General features: G+C 39.8%; 1 protein-coding gene across 1 annotated transcript in view; it reads left to right on the forward strand.

The window, feature by feature from the left end:
• Nucleotides 1–12640: 12640 nt before the first annotated feature.
• The window catches only part of LOC107545511 (sodium/hydrogen exchanger 9B1), a 55025-nt gene continuing 52486 nt past the window's right edge, over nucleotides 12641–15179 (forward strand). The window contains exon 1 of the mRNA XM_016223605.2: nucleotides 12641–12816. The gene's annotated coding sequence lies outside the window, so the exon portion shown is untranslated. The remainder of the gene's footprint in view (nucleotides 12817–15179) is intronic.

Genomic DNA, 15179 nt, shown 5'->3' on the forward strand with positions numbered 1-15179 from the left:
AAAAAAAACTGCAAGACACAAAGACATGGAAGCTAAAGAACATGTTACCAAGCAATGATTGCATTAACAATTAAATCAAGGAAGAAACCAAAAGATACCTTGAGACAAATGAAAATGAGAACACAACCACCCCAAATCTATAGGACACAGTGAAAATAGTCATAAGAGGAAAATTGATAGCAATACAGGCCTAACTCAAGAAACAAGAAAAACCTCAAATAATCTAACTTTACACTGAAAGCAACTAGAAAAAGAACAACAAACAAAGCCCAAAGTGAGTAGAAGGAAGGAAATAATTAAGGTCAGAGCAGAAATAAAGAAATCGAGTATAAAAAAAAAAAGACAAAAAACAAAAGAGCAGTGAAACCAAGAGCTGGTTCTTTGAAAAGATAAACAAGATTGACAAATGTTAACCAGACTCAGCAAGAGAAAAAGAGACAGGGCTCAAATAAAATCATAAATGAAAGAGGGGAAATAACAACTGACACCAAAGAAAACAAAGGATTGTAAGAAAATATTACAAACAACTATATGTCAACAAATTGGACAACCACATAAACAGAATGAAGTATAAAAATCACATGACCATGTCAATAGATGCAGAAAAAGCTTCTGATAAAAATCCAGCACCATTTATGATAAAAACTCTCAGCAAAGTGAGGAATAGAGGAAAATACCTCAGTGTAATGAAGGCCATGTATGACAAACTCACAGCCAATATCATACTCAATAGACAACAACTAAAAGTGTTTCCTTTAATTAAAATCAGGAACAAGACAGGGATGCCCACTTTCACCATTCTTATTTAACATAGTACTAAAAGTCTTAGCCACAGCCATCAGACAAGAAGGAAAAATAAAAGGCATCTAAACTGGGAAGAAAGAAGTAAACCTGTCATTATTTGCAGATGACATGATACTGTTACCAGGGGGATTACAAGACCTCAGTTCTTGTCTTCTTGAAGGAAAGATTTCAATCAAGAGACAAAGTGCAGCAAAGCAAGCAAGAATTTATTGGCTGCAGCAAATATATACTTAGGACAGTGAAACAAGGAAGGACATAGAAGTACCAAGAGAGCCTGGGCTGGGCTGCTTTGGCTCACTGAGAAGTCAGAGAAAAGTGGGCCTTGGAGACAGATTCAGGGGGTTAGCCCAGGATGAGCTGCCACTGCCCATTGCTCCTCTGGCTGCAAGTCTTGTGGGGTCCCTCAGAGGGAAGAATAGAAGGGAATGGCATGGGCATGCTCTCCCTGGCAGAGAGTGCACCCTGGGTCCTTTCTCCTGAGTGTATTTATCTCTCCCTTGTAGGTGAAAATCTTAGAGGAGGTCTCAGGGGAGGGTCTCAGTAGAATGTTCATCAGCTTTCTAGCTGTGGTCTTTCAGGGTCCTGGTCTCCAATGACTGGTCAATGTCAAGGCAGGGGGTCATTAGTCAATACAGTTGGTCCTGAGGAAGCCACTGTGTCACTTGTCTGGTTTTGCTGCTTTTCTGGGCCTGGAGCTGAAATACAATGGAGGCCTATATGTTATCTTTAGGGAGGAAAATGTCAGGGGGGTCTAAACTGCAAAACTAGTGATATAAAAAGTCAGGGGGTCCAAACCACAGGCCAGCAATATGCTTGGGGAGGAAAAGTTACCTCGGGGGTGAGGTTCTTGTTTCCTAGTTTTGCCTCTTGCTAGGCATCTGGAGCTTTTTGCCCTGGCGAGTTACTGTACTTGGCCCATTGTCCTTGCTCTGCTCATGTTTGTCTAACTGCCTATATCAATACTATATAGAGAGAACCCTAAATATTCCACCAAAGAACTACTAGAACTGATCAATGAATTCAGTAAAATAGCAGGATACAAAATAAATATTCATAAATAAGTTTCATTTTTATGCACCAATAATGAACTATCAGAAAGGGAAACTAAGAAAAAATCCCATTTATAATTGCATAAAAAAAATACTGCCCAGCTGGCAGGGCTCAGTGGTTGAGCATCGACCTAGGATCCAGGAGATCTTGGTTTGATTAAATGCTCAAAACCATAAAAATCCTAGAAGAAAACATAGGCAGTAAAATCTCGGATGTTTCTCATAGCAATATTTGTTCTGACATATCTCCTCAGGCAAGGAAAACAAAAGATAAAATAAACAAACTAAAAGTCTTTGCACAGCAGAAGAAACCATCAACAATATGAAAAAAAAAAGTGAATGGGAGAACATGTTCACCAATGATACATCTGATAAGGGGTTAATATCCAAGGGGTATAAAGAACTTATAAAACTCAACACCAAAAAAACAAACAGTCCAATTTAAGAATGGGCAAAAAAACAGAATAGACACTTCTCCAAGGAGCACATACAGATGGCCAATAGACACATATAGAGATGCTCAATGTCAGTAATCATCAGAGAAATTCAAATTAAAAACATAATGAGATATCACCTCACACCTGTCAGAACAGCTATCATCAATAAATCAACAAACAAGAAGTGTAGGCGAGGGTGTGGAGAAAGGGAACCCTCATGCACTGCTGGTGGGAATGCAGATTGGTGCAGCCACTGTGGAAAACAGTATGGAGCTTCCTCAAAAATTATAAATGAAACTGCTTTATGACCCAGTGATCCCACTTCTGGGAATATATCCAAAGAAACCCAAAACACTAATTTGAAAGAATATATGCACTCCTATGTTCTTTGCAGGTTTATTTACAATAGCCAAGATTTAGACGCTGCCCACGTGCTCATCAGTACATGAGTGGATTAAAAAAGCTGTGGTACATTTACACAATGGAATACTACTTGGCTATATAAAAAAAAAAAAAGAAGGAAATCTTACTTTCTGTGACAGCATGGATGGACCTGGAGAGTATTATGCTAAGTGAAATAAGCCAGGCAGAGAAAGACAAATACCATATGATTTCAGTTATATGTGGACTCTAATGAACAAAAACTAACAAAAAAAAAGTAGAAACAGGCTCAAAGATACAGATAAGAGACTGATACCTGTCAGAGGAGAAGGGTATTGAGCTGGGTGAAAAGGTGAAGGGATTAAGAAAAAAACAAAAAACAAAAAACAAAACCCAAAAAACACTCGACTCATAGACAGCAGTGTGGTGATTACCAGAAGAGAAGGCAGGTGGGGGGAGGTAAAAGAGGGTAAAGTGGAGATAAATGGTGATGGAAGGAGACTTGACTTGGGGCAGTGAACTCACAGTACAATATACCAATGATGTATTATAGAACTGTATACCTGAAGCCTATGTAATTTTATTAACCAATGTCACCCCAATAAATTCAATTTTAAAAAGTGTTCTAGTAAGGAGAACTTCTTAGAGGAGGTGATACTTGAATGGACCTTCAAGAGTGGATATGATTTGGATTGATGGGCTAATACTGGGAAGTAAGGTGAAGAAGGGAACGACTAGGTAGAGAGCCAGCATATTAGCAAAGTTTGAAAACAGTAAAGCCTGAAGTATAGTAAATGATTGGCACTTAGGGTCAATAAAGAGAATTAGTGAGAGAGAAGACTGCAAGAGAAAATTGGCAGTTAAATCATACCAAATAGATCACTGGCTAACTTGCACTTTTTGTTGAGGTGATTTCAGAAGTACAGAACCATTTATATAGAAGATATTTTTAAAAAAATTTTTTTAAATATATCTTTATTGATTTCAGAGAGAGGAAAGGAGAGGGAGAGAGAGAGATAGAAACATCAATGATGAGAAAGTCATTGATCGAACCCACAACCCAGGCAGGCATGTGCCCTGACCGGGAATTGAACCCCGATAGCCTAGGTCCTAGGTCAACGCTCAACTGCTGAGCCACCCCCAGCCAGGCAAGAAGATATTTTTAAAACTATTTTCATTATACCAAATTTAGTGAAAAATGGTGTCATGAATAAGATTCTCCTTATTCCTCAAAAGGGTTTTGCTTTTGATGGCATTGTTGCAAATATAAACAATTTAATTATTTTAAGTTACCATTAATTTGTTCTACAAGAAGGGACATCAGATGTTTGTTTAGATGCTTTTTAAACCATTATTAAATTTTCATTATATTATTTTTAAATATATGAAGAACATCAATTTTTGAAATGTTTCAGTGTTTTATTTCTGTATGAATAATTATATAGTTCTCTGTAGGTGCGAATTGCTTATGCCATTTTGGGAGCAAGCAATACACACGTTTTAGCTGACTAACTCGACTCCGGCCTGAACCCTCTGACCTGGTGAGAAAACTCCATTTGTTGATATGCCCTCCACCTTCCTTGACCCTAAAGCATTTACCCTTCAGCAGTTCATTGCATCTTGGGCACAGAGCAGTACCCTGGAGGGGTCAGACTCCTCTCAAGGTCCTTCCAGCTCTACTATCTGTCCCTCCTTCCAGTGTGCTTGGGAATCTACGTGCTTTTCCCTTCCCTACCACGAAAACAAAGCATTCCCTTATAATCACATAAACCCTATAATCACAAGAGATCCTGTCTCCTCCTAAAACGGGGGAGAAAATAACTTTTAATCCTTGCTGAGTTATGTACACCATGCTGAAGGTGAAAGGGGCTTCTACTAAAAGAATATTTCTTATTTGGTCGCCCAAGAAGAGTTGTAATTTGAATCAGACCTTAATGATAAATAAGAAGAGAACACTCCCAATAGATTGAATAGCTAGGAAAAGACACGGAGGCCGAAAGGAATACACTGTGTGCAGGAGTAAAAGCTGGAGTATCAGGAGAAGAAGAAAAATGAGATAGAAAAGGGCAGTTTGTCTTCTGAGAAGGTTGGCCTTTCTCCAGTAAGTTGTTTTCGTCTGTATTTTAGGAAGCCTGGGGATTCCTTGAGAGGAACCTTATAGACCACCTTTGGGACTGAGAACCCAATGCTTCTGGACCCACCTTCAACCAGAGCAGCTATGCCTCCTTTTGTTTCTTATGAAGGTTTCCACACAAGATGCCACGCGGTGAAAAACCAGAGTCTATACTGACAATAGGCTATGGAGCGTTTACTTCCTACCAACCCCTCTTCCAGATGCAAGCCATTTATTCTCACGCCACTGCATCCTTTACAAATGAGAAAACCGAGGCTCGGAGACATTATGTATTTGCCTGTAGTCCCATAGCTATAAAGCAGCAGTGCTACACTTTGGGCCCAGGCGGTCTTGACCCCAGAGACTGCTATTTTTGGGTATTAAACTGACCTAAGGGAAAACAAGATCTGACCTGTCAGTAGTTACTTCTGGCACATGCAGCCGGGGGCGCTACGTTTTGGTCTCAACCAGGTGCCTGGTCTTTCACAACCCAATAGGTTCATATTCAGAGATCTCAAGAGAAATCGTTGAATAGACGGAAATACAAACCAGGCGGCCCACGCGAAGGGTTCTGGAGAAATCTTGCGTCGGGAACCTGAGCAGCCACAACGCAAGTTAGACTCGCCGCCGCCGCCAGCCCCGCCCCTCCCGCGTGCCCAGGCCCCGCCCACCGCCCGGGCCCCGCCTCCCGCGCCTGCCCAGGCCCCGCCCACCGCCACCAGCCCCGCCCAGGCCCCGCCCCGCCCCTTCCGCCCTCCTCGGAGCCCGCGAGCGTTTCCTCCCGAGCTTCGCGCGGTGTGTGAGGCGGTTGCTGGGCGCCAGGGCGCCTCCTCGGCTGGAGGAATTGTAGGTACGGTCCATTTTTCTCGGCTCTCTCCTAGCCGTTGGGCCCTGGCCCCTCGTCTCCCGCGGCCATTCCCTCCCAGTAGCCCCCAGGAACACCTTTCGTCCCTCTTCGGTTACAGGGAGCAAACATCTGCTCCTTCGCGAGACGCTGGGCAAACAGCCGCAGACTTTTTTCTCCCCTCCCCGGATCGTTTCTCTTCCTCCCTCATCCCACATCTCTCTTCATTATTCTTTCCCTTCCTCTTGTTTCTCATTTTTACTTGCAAGTAAGACAGGTCTGTCAGTCAAAACTGGCTGCAAATTAATTTTATTAAGCGCCGGCCGTTGTACAAATGGTGAATATGTGCAAATCCCTCACGTGCCCCTCGTAATTAGAGGTGTGTTCCAGCAGTGGTTGCTGATCCTGGGGACCCCCTCCCCCCGGGCCATTTCTGCTGGCTTTGCCACGGTGGACGAGCACTTTCGGTCAGTGCTTTTGGAGGCTAAGGACGGTCGTTTCACAGGTACCCTGCGCCCCGCGCATGAGTCAGGAGGCCTTATAAGAGCTCTGCAGGCCCATAACAGACCCCTGGCCTCCCCCGAGGTGTGCCTTTCTTTATGGCCTATAAAAGGCCAGATGGGGTGATGGAGAGCGGCAATTGGCCTGGGTGTCACCAAGGAGGCCACCGCCCACTTCCCGATTTTTCCATAGGGTTACATAGGATTGTTATTTGTGCAACAAAAGTGTAGAAAATGAACTTATTACAGTCACGCCTAATGAACGTATGCCCCAAACGTTTAGTGACTATGCGCCTCTGAGAAGGGCACTCCTATCTGTTGCCTTCCGTGAGTATCAGAATTGGTGCCTCTGCTTTTGTCAGTTGGCTCTCGCTTGTCATGAGCTCCTTCCCATTACCAGACGGAAGGAAAGAGGCAGGTGCAGTAATAGTAATATATAAAGTAACATTTTTGTAACACTTCTCATTTTTGTACATGTGTTTCATACTCATCCTGTTTATACACTTCTATGAGGTGGGGATGCTGAACAAAACTCCCCTTTCACCGAAGAGGGAGCCGAACACTGAGATGGACCAGCGCCTGGAACACAGTATTAGATACACTCAGTAAATATTCACTGAAGGGATGGATGGTTGAGGCTCACAAGGAGCCATGCCTTATGAGCCTTTGGATTCCCTGGACCTAGAGCGAAGTCCCGCAGTAGTAAGCTCACAAATGTGAATTAGACAGGCACCACCTGTTAAGCAGTGAGTGGGTCACAGGGGCTGGGGAGCAACATTGGTAGCAGAAGACAACTGCAGAACCCACGAAGGCGTGACAATAGTTTGGGATCAAGTGGTATAGACGTGGAGGGAGGTGAGATACACTTGAAGGCAGGGTCTGCAGACTCGATGGTGTTTTGAATATGGGGGGAGAAAACATGAGAAGGGCGTGAGGGGATGTCTGTGCCATATACCAAATGAAAAGGGCTAGGGAAGAACATGTATGTAGGAGGTGGGAGGGTACTTTTATTTCATTTACCTTAAGTTGGATGTGCTTATTAGAAATCTAAAGTAAGTCCTGAGTCTTGAGTTCTGTGTAAGGGACCAAAGGTAAAGTTGAGAGTCATCAGCATGTAGAAGAAAGTACCTAGGGAAAGCATGTCCTCAGAGAGCATCCAATGATTAGAGGTAAAGCAGAGGGAAAGAAGCAAGCGAAGGACATGGGGAAGGAGTAGCCAGCGAAGCAGGAAGAAAACCCAAGGAGCATGGTTATTTAAAAGCCAAGGCAATGGTATTGAAACATGCTAGAGTAAAATAAAGAGACCTGACCTTTGGATTTTGGGAATGTGTAGTAGTTAGGTGCCTTGACAAGCACAGTGAAGAGCAAGTGTGATGCGAAGAAGTGGACGTAGTCCTTACAAACATTTCAAGATATTTTTCTGTGATGGAGAGTTGAAAACAGAGGTAATAGAGGAATATGTGGGGTCAAAGTAGGATTCTTAAAGATGGTGATACTTAAGTTTATTTTTAGGCTAATGGAAATGATCCAGTTGGGGGGGGGGATTATAGAATAAGAGAGTGAATATTTTAGGAGTGAAGTTTTTGAGAAAACGAGAAGAGATGGAATTTAGGGAATAGGTAGAAATGTTTGCTTAGGAACATGAGCATAAAATTCATAGTAATGGGAAGAAAGTAGTAAGTATAGGTAGAGATGCAGACACAGATAGTTTCAGTGATCAGAAGGTGAGAGTGTTTCTGCCTGATATTTATTCTCTTTTTCTCAAACTATAAAGTATGAAGCAAGATAAGTAAGGGGAGAGGAAGAACAGAGAAGAGGTTTACGGAGAGAAGGAAAGGTAGAAAATAGTCATTTCAGAGATAAACATCAATCATATTTGTCTTAGTCTGATCAGGCTGCTATAGCAAATATACCATAGACTGGTGGCTTATAAACAACAGAAATTTCTTTCTCACATCTCTAGAGGCTGGGAAGTCCATGATCAAGATGCTGGCAAATTCAGTGTCTGGTGAGGACCTGATTCCTGGTTCATAGAAGGCTGGAAGGAGCAAGGGAGCTCTCAGGGTCCCTTATAAGAGCACTAAGTCCTTATGACCTAATCACTTGGTGCTTCTGTCTTTCTTGTCCCTATGATACTTGTTAAATTTTTTGGCTTGTCTCTCTTTGTAGTTTTTGTTAACCACCTTTATCAATATGTATTTATTGAAGTACAAATCTACCCCTTAAATGGAAGAAGAAATTTGGAAATCCTGTTGCCTATAGAGCTGGGATGACCAGTGACTGGGAGACCTGATCTGTATTCACTCTAATAACAATAATAATAGATAGTATTTGGATAACCATTTATATTTTGTGTTATGCTTTGATTTTCTCTTATCACATTTGATTTTGTACCTACCTTTTTCAGATGAGGAAACTGAGGCTTAGAGAGGGTAAGGGTCTTGACCCAAGGACAAATACCTAATAAGTGGCAGAATGCTTAATCAGCGTTCTGTCAGTGTCCTATGTTTTTCACTGTAGTAGTTTGCCTCTTCACTTTTTTATACTCCATTATATCCAAAGTAATATCAAAGAAAAACTCTGGTAGGTAGAAAGTAATAGCTGGCTGGAGGCCTTTCACAGTGTGAAAACCTTTTGCATGTGTTTAAAATTTAACCATTAATGGGATTAAATATTTATCTGCCATCGATTGTGTTAGGTAACTCAAAGAACCCAGAAATTATTATGAAATCAGCACTGACTTAACCTAGTAGGGAAATAGATAGAAATGGAAGTCACTAAGAAGCACTTCTAGGACCCTCTCCCACATACCATATATGCTTCCTCAGTACCTGTATCAACTAAGTCTACATATAGAGGAGAGAATACAGTACCAGTTCCAATGGATATCTGTCAAATAAAAGAATGATGATAGTTAAACAAGCAATTATAATAGTGGGATGCATGCTGTGGTAAGGGGTGAACACTGATAAGGATGCATGTATACTGAAGGGAGCTTCTGTGAGAATGACTTCTAAACTGATGTAGAGTTATCAGGGCAAAAAGCAGGGGTAGGGTGGGAGGGTTAGAAGGCAGCATGCAGAATGTGTAAAGTCTTGAAGATGTGAGGCGTGGCAGGTTTGAGAACTAAATTTTACTGCAGCTGAAGTTTAGAATTCCAAGTGAAGATTGGGCAGATTGGCAGGAACAAGGTTACAAAGAGCTCTGTAAACTGAGTTTAAGAAGTTTGGATCTTTTTCTTCTATAGGAAGCCATTAAGGAGTGTTAAGCAGGAAGTTGCTGTAATCACCCTACATTTTAGGAAATTACTCTTTGTTGTGGAAATTACAATAGGTAGGACCAAGACTGGAGTTGGGGAGAACAGCTGGAAGGCCATTACAGTGTTTGGGGAGGAGGAGTGCTTATGGCCTGGGCTGGAGGGGTGGCAATTTATATGGAGAAAAATGCACATATTTTGTAAATATTTAGGAGCTTGTATAACATGATTTGGTAACTCACTGGATGTCAGCAGGAAAAGAGAAGGCGAGAGAAGGAATGACTCCTCTGTTTCTAATTTGAGCAACTAAATAGACAATGGCTTCATTCTGTGAGATAAATTCTCTGAAGAAGGAATAGATTTGGTGGGGAAAGGTCTTGAGTTCAGTTGTGCATATACTGAGCTTAAGATGCTTATAAAGAAAATCAGGTAGCGATATCCAATAAGTTGTTGAATATGCTAGTTAGAATCTCAAGAGAGCTTCAGTAGGCCAGGCTTATCCGCATACTGGTCATAATTGGAGCCACGGGAGTAAAATAAATTTCTTAAGGAAAGTATATGGAGTGAGAAGAGAGTACAGCATAGGCAGAATCCTGAGAAACCCCAACATTTCAGGTATGGATAGGAGAAAGGCATGTAAAGAAGACCGAGAAAGGACAACCAGAGAGGTAGAAGGAAGGCAGAACAAGTGACAAAATGATACAATTCATAAGGAGAAGATGACTTAGTTTTGTGGTGTACCTTGCAGGAAGCTTCACTTGGAATGACACTTAAGCAGTAGATGCAGCAGGACTGTATTCCAAGCAGATAAAACAAATAATGCATGGCAGAACAATTAGTAGTTTAATGTGACTGAAATGTAGGGTCAAGAGAACTAGAGGGAGGGTGGACAAAATAGTTTTATGGCATGTTGTGGAAAACCTTGGATTCTGGGTAAGTTGGTAACTTTATTCCATAAGTGAGAAAAACCATTGTGTTTGGTAAAGACAGGAATATAAAACATGCTCTGAACCTTGAAATACCTTACTAATATATTGTAGAAACAAAATCTATGCATCTGAAAATAATACAAATTCAAGATAATGTCTGATTAATGAGAAGACACTAAATACTAGAGGAATTTTCACAGTGGCAAAGTCAATTTGAATTGTAGTAGTAGTTTAGCCCAGATTTGTATTGTCCTGATCAAATAATAGTGCCAGGTAGTCATTGTCTTTTAAAAAACTGATCTAGTTTGAATGTTCTTTATAAAGAATATTCTCTTTGTGAATATAGATCTCAAATTTTTTGTTCAGGAAGACATACTAAAGTTATTTTTATTTGATGGTCTTTGATGTAAACTTAAAACAAGTTATCTGAAAGGCAGCAATAATTCCAAAGGTTCTAAAGCAGTACATACTAACACAAATATTGATTGATTTGTATTACCTAACATTCATTTGATAAATATATGTTCAATGTCTATTATGTGTCAGTGATGTACTGTGCCTAAGGGCATGTAATGCATATCGAAACACACCTGAATTCAAATTCCAGTTCTGCCACTTTTTTTTTTTTTAAATGAAGGTTTAAAGGTTTAAATGAAGGTTTAAAGGGAAAGGTAGTATTATATATATATATTCACATACATATATGTGTATATATATATATACATATATATATATATATGTCTTTATTGATTTCAGAGAGAGGACGGGAGAGGGAGAGAGAGATAGAAACATCAATGATGAGAGAGAGTCATTGATCGGCTGCCTCCTGCACACCCCCCACTGTGGATCAAGCCGGCAACCTGGGCATGTGCCCTGACCAGAAATCGAACTGCAGTCTCCTGGATCATAGGTTGATGCTCAATCACTGAGCATGCCTGGCCTGGTTCTGCCAATTTCAATGGAATGAAAAATGTTTCAGTCTCACTTAGAATAGTTTATACTTACCTCTGTATGCATTATGATTTTTTGAAGAAAATATCAGTTGTTGTGTGTCCAGTTGTTAATAGTATTGTCAAATTTAATTGGTATTTCTAAAGTCTATAGTTGTGTGGGAGGAGATATGGAGAATGATTTTACAGTATTTAGCTAAGCCACAAAGTAAACCATCTACATTTAGAGGACTAAGAATTGGCCATAAATTTTTGCTGAATGACATGTGGTGGAGTCACTAGATGTCACTATTGCACAGCATTGCTCCAAAAGGATAACTCCCTAATAAGTATACAGTTCAAGAACACACAGCAGGGAAAGACAAGAACCGTTTCTATTTAGTGATACACATTTGTACATACATAATATTTACATAAGATATGAAGTTCCCAAACAGCATGTTTTGGTGTATTTTCTCACCCTGTTTCTTAGTAGGTCTATAAGAGAATGGAAGCATTGATAAAACTGATAAAGGCCTTAGATCATCTGACACCCTCCCTCCCTAAACCATTTTATAGGTTTGGAACTGAGATATAGGGAGGTGAAGTGACAAGAAAGTTACTCAACATTATAGAGCAAATTGAAAGCACAGAGCATAGTTTGCTCAACTCTTTTTACAATGCAACACTGTTCATTATTAATATGTGCAATCAAGGAGACATTTTAATAAAACCAGGTGAAAACAGAACCTCTAAATCCATTAAAATTTTTCACAACTTTAAAAGCAAAGCTTACATATGATGATAATGGTGCATACTTATAATAAAAATTATCCATTGAATACCATAGCTTTTGCTATGATCTATACCAGGGGTGGGGAACATCCGGCCCACGTGCCATGTCATTTGATCTGATCCTGCTAAGGCAACCACAAGTGGGACTTGAAATTCAATATATCTAGGAGCTTTTTTCATAGCTAATTTTTAAGTTGATAATTTTGTATGGCCCCCGAATGATGTTAGAAATATCCAAATGGCCCTGGGCAGGAAAAAGTTTCCACACCCCTGATCTAAACAAACATTTCACTTTATTCCCATAATTGCAAGATATGTATATATGTATGTGTGTATGTATGTATGCTCTGCCTCATTCCAAAAGGGATTTTAAGATGGTTACTGAAATAAATATAGCATAAAAATTTTAAGAACTGAGATGATCATAAATGTAAGATACTGCAATATAAACCACTATAAAGTATTCTTTTTATTAGTATACAAAAATCATGCCACAATTTCCAGTAAATTTAGATTTGGTTGGCTATTTTCAAATTTGACTCTGCTTTCTCTAGCTGTGAGCACAAAGTAAGAAAAGTAGATGGTACAATGCCCATTAAAAGATGATGACATATTGTAATTTACCCAAGATCATACAACTAGCATAGTTCTGATTTTAAAGCCCTCATTCTTTCCATTATGCTAGCTATCCAGACATCTAATAAGAGGACTCCTAACAAGATATAGTCACTGTAACCCTGTAATACCTGGATTATCACAGTTACTTCTGAATTATACAGGTAGGCTTTTGTTTATATCAAATTTATTTCAAATAGTATCACAGAGCTGTTGGCAAGATGTTTTTCTATCAAGAAATTAAGCCCTTAAAATGAGTTATTAAGAGAAAGATAAAATTTGAGTTTATCTTCATTTTAAATTTAAAAATTTATATTAGGGAAATGGGCATTTTAAAAATTTGAGAGAAAAGAGGTGTTTAGGGGAAGAAAGAAGTCCAAAGGAAAATAGAAAGGAGGAGGCCAGCTGGCATGGCTCAGCAGTTGAGCATCGACCTATGATCCAGGAGATTGAGGTTCGATTCCCGGTCAGGGCACATGCCTGGGCTGTGGGCTCAATCCCCAGCAGGGGACGGGCAGGAGGTAACTGATCAATGACTCTCTCATCATTGATGTTTCTGTCTCTCCCTCTCCCTTCCTCTCTCTCTGAAATCAATAAAAATATATTTAAAAACAAAATAGAGATGAGATATCTAGAGCCAAGAAGAAAGCAGACAGGCACAGAATTAAGAGGGAAAGAGACAATGGGGAGAGAGCTAAGGTCTATATATTCTACCTAGTCTGCTTTTGATCCCTACATTACTCAAGTATCTGATTTTTCTTCTTCAACTTCCTCCACTAAAGTTGTACCCAAAAACCTATCCTAGTCAAGATCCTAGTTCTTCAAATTTCTACTCTTCACATTTTTGTTCTGTAGGAGCAGAACCTCTTTCTAAGTCGTCCTGTTGATTCTTTGTATGTCTTTGCAGCATAGTTATTAAGGATCATATTCATTCTGTAATTTGCTTCCTTTTTCTTAATGTATTTGAAAAACCTATTTTTGGTATCTGAGTCGCTTACTCTTCTACCAAAGATGCCTTTCTTGTTAAACATGCAGAATGTTTTTGTTTTTGTTGTCATTTTGAGTATCTGGCATTTTTACATTTTCAGTTCATTCAGTGTTTATTCCCCAAATATTTATTGAGTGCCTACATGTACTAGCTACTATGTAGATCAAGGCTAAAACCAGAACTGATTCCTCCTCTGATGGAACTCACAAGCTGCCAATTCCATCCAAGATGGAATAGGCGTACTACAACCTCTTTTCTACTGCTCACAACCTAAAATTGTAGACAAAATGTAAAGAGCAACTACCTGAAGTCTCAAAAGTAAACAAAAACAGGTGGATTGTGAAGGACAGTCAAAACAACAGGTGTGAATTTCTCTTGTGTTTGCATCTTTGACCTGAAGGCAGGCTCCAATCATGCAACCATGTAAGGACAGCACAGGAGGCAAAAACTACAATAGAAAACCTATTTTTATCGCCTGAAAATCAGGGGAGTGGATCCTCTATTCCAAAGAAATTGTAGGGAATTGTTATTGTTGTTTTCTTTTTTCAACTTTTCCCCAAGGGCAAGCCCTATTTATGACATTATGGGCAGCTAACACTCAGAGAAAAACCCCATCTGACCAGAGAAACCAGGAAAAGAGAACTTGAGAGATATATAGTGGAAGAGGCGGAGATACAGATTTAGGAGAGGAGAAAGCTGGAGAAAGGGGTTCCTTAATTCTCTGTGTGAACTTAACCTAGTGTCTTGGGTCACCTCCAGCTGTGCATGCATGAGAGAGGCCCAAAGCAGCATGGCAATAGCTTTAAGAACTGGAGTAGGATCAAAACAAAACAAACAACTAAGAAAACACTGCCCATGTCACAGACAAGTCCTGGAGTGGTTCATGCATGGGACAGACCAAAGGCTTTGAAAACAACTGAGATTGGAAACAATGCCCAAAGAAAGTTAAGAGAGAGCTTATGATCTACACCTAACTCAATGGATTGCCTGCTAAACAAACAAACAAATTAAATCTTCTTTAGAGGATTTTAATAGGACTCAGAATCTGCATAACAAAATGTCCAGGATATACTCCAGAAGTACTTGATAAAGAACCAGGAAATGATTATCTTAAGGGGGGAAAGACTCAACAGATGCCAACACAAAATGACACAGATGTTGAGATAAATCAAAGATGTTAAAGCAGCTATTATAACTATATTTCATGTGATAAAGCATATTATAATGAACGGGAAGATACTCCTTCACAACAGAAAAATAAAAACAGAGAAGCAAGTAAATATTTTTGAACTAAAAAATATAGTATCTGAACTAAAAATTCACTCAATAGCAGAATAGAAATGGATGAGGAATCAGTGAACTTGGTGATTAATAAGTAGAGATTTTCAGATCTGAAGAACAGTATAAAAGAGATTGAGAAATAAAATGAATAGGGCCTCAAGGACCTGTGCAATACTATTACGGAGGCTACAGCCTAATGAGGCAAAGAGATTAAACAATCACTCTAATGAATATATAATTACAGATAAAAACAGATAA

Source organism: Miniopterus natalensis, chromosome 1, assembly GCF_054644295.1.
Source record: "Miniopterus natalensis isolate mMinNat1 chromosome 1, mMinNat1.hap1, whole genome shotgun sequence".
NCBI classification, from domain to species: Eukaryota; Metazoa; Chordata; class Mammalia; order Chiroptera; family Miniopteridae; genus Miniopterus; species Miniopterus natalensis.